The sequence below is a fragment of the Colobus angolensis genome, unplaced genomic scaffold (genome assembly GCF_000951035.1).
Source record: "Colobus angolensis palliatus isolate OR3802 unplaced genomic scaffold, Cang.pa_1.0 Scaffold175, whole genome shotgun sequence".
Classification (NCBI taxonomy): domain Eukaryota; kingdom Metazoa; phylum Chordata; class Mammalia; order Primates; family Cercopithecidae; genus Colobus; species Colobus angolensis.
The window spans coordinates 3,403,935-3,407,224 of record NW_012114877.1 but is presented as its reverse complement, the minus strand read 5'-3'; the positions used below and the strand labels follow the sequence as shown (position 1 = coordinate 3,407,224).

The 3,290-nt window shown below is 43.2% G+C and overlaps 1 pseudogene across 1 annotated transcript; it reads right to left on the bottom strand.

Annotated features, from left to right (window-relative positions):
• Nucleotides 1-836: 836 nt before the first annotated feature.
• Nucleotides 837-2,466, bottom strand: LOC105509365 (annotated as a pseudogene). Its single transcript, XR_001001423.1, has 3 exons — nucleotides 2,372-2,466; nucleotides 2,131-2,302; nucleotides 837-1,845 (listed from the first exon to the last, which is right to left on the bottom strand). The product of XR_001001423.1 is annotated as a putative tropomyosin alpha-3 chain-like protein (transcript).
• Nucleotides 2,467-3,290: the final 824 nt, after the last annotated feature.

The window sequence follows — 3,290 nt, the reverse complement described above, 5'->3', positions numbered from 1 at the left end:
CGGCCCCAAAGAGGCCACATCAAAGGAGAGTGCATTTTAGGCCAATAAGCTGCAGAATGTACACCTAACAGATCTCATAGAAACCTTACCAGGAAATGGGGACTGGGTAGGGAAAGAAGCTTTAAAAGATCAGCACACTGCCAGCCCACAGACTGTAGAGGCTGTCACAGCCAGAAGGGGGTGGCCAGGGTGCCACAAACCCAAGGAAGCAAAGTTTCAAAATAATACAAAATTTTAAAAAAGTTTTGTATATAAGGTATTCAAGATTTCTCCAGCACTGACTGATACAAAGCACAATGAGATGGCACTTTTAGAGACAGCAGCTTCAAACCCAGAAAAGACTAATGAAGTGAGTTTCACATGGCTGAATCAGTGGCAAAAACATAATCTTCCTTTCTTTCTTTCAAGGAGGTAGGAAAGCAATTAAGTGGTCACCTCAACCTAAGGGGCACATGATCCATTCTATAAATTTGGTCACTTTTAATGAAAAAAAAATTGAAATAACATTGTCCAAAGATATCTTTCTCTTTTTTTGAGACAGAGTCTTGCTCTGTCGCCCAGGCTGGAGTGCAGTAGCATGATCTGGGCTCACTACAACCTCTGTCTCCCGGGTTCAAGTGATTCTCCTGCCTCAGCCTCCTGAGTAGCTGGGATTATAGGTGCATGCCACCGTGCCTGGCTAATTTTTGTATTTTTAGTAGAGACGGGGTTTCACCATGTTGGTCAGGCTGGTCTCAAACTCCTGACCTCGTGATCCACCTGCCTCGGCCTCCCAAACTGGTGGGATTACAGGCGTGAGCCATGGTGCCCAGCCAGGTTTTCAGCTTTAAGATATCTTTTTTGTTTCTTTTTTGTTGTTGTTTGGCTAACTCCTCCTGGAATCATCTTTCTGGTTTGACTGGTACTTTGTACAGAGCAACGAGGTTTCTCATAGTGGAGTCTTTTCCTGGGCTCTGTTTGGCTCTCAGTAAGGCAGGCCTATACTTTTTCCTCTCCTCTACGGAGAGGGCAATATGCATTAAGCTGAAAAGTCACCTTCTGAAAGTGAGAAAGGGGTTAGATTGCTGCTTCAGAGCTGTGGAATTATTTGGAATGTTTTGCAAATGGTTGCTACAAAACAACAAAAAAGGTAATTACAAAATGTGTACATCACAACATGCTTTTAAAGACACTATGCATTGTGCTCACATTCCCTTAAATGTTGTTTCCAAAGGTGCTCAGCCTTTAGCCCAGCTGGAATCTCCAGGAAGACGCAGAGACAGTTTGGCAAAAAACAAACAGGGGAGGAGGGGGCTGCGAAAGTAGAAAGCAGCCCCCAAGTTAAAGATCAGCCCTCAGTTAAAGATCAGCTCCAGGCAGGCCGGCCTCAGGCCGAGTCAGGAACAAAGGGAGGAGCAGCAGCAGGGCAGGACTGGGGTGTTCTACATCTCATTCAGGTCAAGCAGAGTCTGGTACAGCATCCTTTGTGCACAGAGGTTCTCCTCTTTGTTGCATTTCAGTTTATCTTCCAAAGTCATCAGTTACATTTTCCAGCTTGGCTACCAGTCTGTCAGTAAACTCAGCAAGGGTCTCTGCCCCCTTGAGTTCATCAGTGAGAATCTTGATCTCTTCCTCATATATGTCTTCTTTTTGAGAGTCCTTTTCTTCAGCATCACTTAGACACTTCAGGTTCTGGTCCATCAGTCTGATCTGCTCATCTGTCTCTTATCAGTGGGACTCTGCCAGCTCAGCTCATTTGTCTGTGCATTCCAAGTCTCCTTCAATGATCACCAACTTACAAGCCACCTCTTCATACTTCCTATCTGCCTCTTCTGCAATATGCTTAGCTTCTTTGAGTTGTATTTCCTAGAGTTTCATCTTTTTTTTTGTTTGTTTGAGATGGAGTATCGCTGTGTCGCCAGGCTGGAGTGCAGTGGCGCGATCTCAGCTCACTGCAACCTCCGCCTCCCGGGTTCAAGTGATTTTCCTGCCTCAGCCTCCCAAGTAGCTGGGACTACAGGCGTGTGACACCACACCCAGCTAACTTTTTGTATTTTTAGTAGAGATGGAATTCACCTTGTTGGCCAGGATGGTCTCGATCTCTTGACTTCGTGATTCGCCCAGCTTGGCCTCCCAAAGTGCTAGGATTACAGGTGTGAGCCACTGCGCCTGGCCCTTTTCTTCATCTTTTAAGGCCTGGTTTTCAATAACCTTCATATCTCTTTCACTGTCATCAGCAACTTTTTCTGCTTCTTCCAGCTTTTGCAAGGCAGTGGTCAGGCACTCCTGAGCATGGTCCAGCTCCTCTTCAACCTGCTGGATCCTAAGGTTCAAGGAGGCCACCTCAACCTCAGCCTGTTCCTGGGCCCACCTTTCTCCCCCAACTTCTCACTGGAGGTGCTCAGCTCTCTCCTCTGCATCACCTGCCTGCTGCTGCAGAACCTGGATCTTGCACTTCACTTCCTCCATGGTGGTGATCCCAGCCATGGTGCCCACCCAGCTACTCCTCGCACTCTGGTTCCTGCGCTGGTTCTTGTGCTCAGCATTGCAGCTGCTTCTCCTTTCTTTTATTTTCTGTATTAAGTTTTGTTTCCTTTTGTTTTTAAAGCAACAGATGAAAGGAGATAAAAATGTCAAGGAAATACTGACTTGAACTTTATAAATATTGGTTCTGAGTGGGGATGATAAAGCAGATAAAAAAAGGAACTGAAGTATGACTGAAGGAATCAGATTTCTCTAACCTTGATTTTCAAATGGTGCATTCTGTGGATATAACTATAAGTAGCAAGATTCTTTAGCATTTGGAGTTAAATTGTGAGGAAGTTATCAGGACACATTTTGTGTTCTTCATTACTTTGAGAAACTTTTCTGAGGTTCATTGAGAAAAATATTTTTAAACTCTGTGAAATCCGAGTAACTCTGGAGGAAAAGCAAATTGAGTAATTTGTTCTTTCCTCTTTGAGGTTTGATAAGGTGTAAAAATGTATTTAACAAAGGCAACTTCTTTTTCCTTAAACAAGTTTTTTTTAAAGAAGTTTTTTTAACCCTGAAAAAGTTTTTTTAAAAAATTCAATTCAGTGTGTTAATTTTATGCTCTCTATAAATACATTTTTTGAATATTTAAGGTAACAGTTTCAGAAACATAACTGAATAGCTTGCTTATTCTTGAACAAAGAGTTTGAATCTATGATGAACTAAATTAAGTTATGTCTTCCCAAGTAGTCCACTTAGACACTGACTTGTTACCCTCTTTCTCAAGTCCAGTTTTTCCGAGACTAGACCAGTTACATTAGGATCACTTTGGGTCTTTA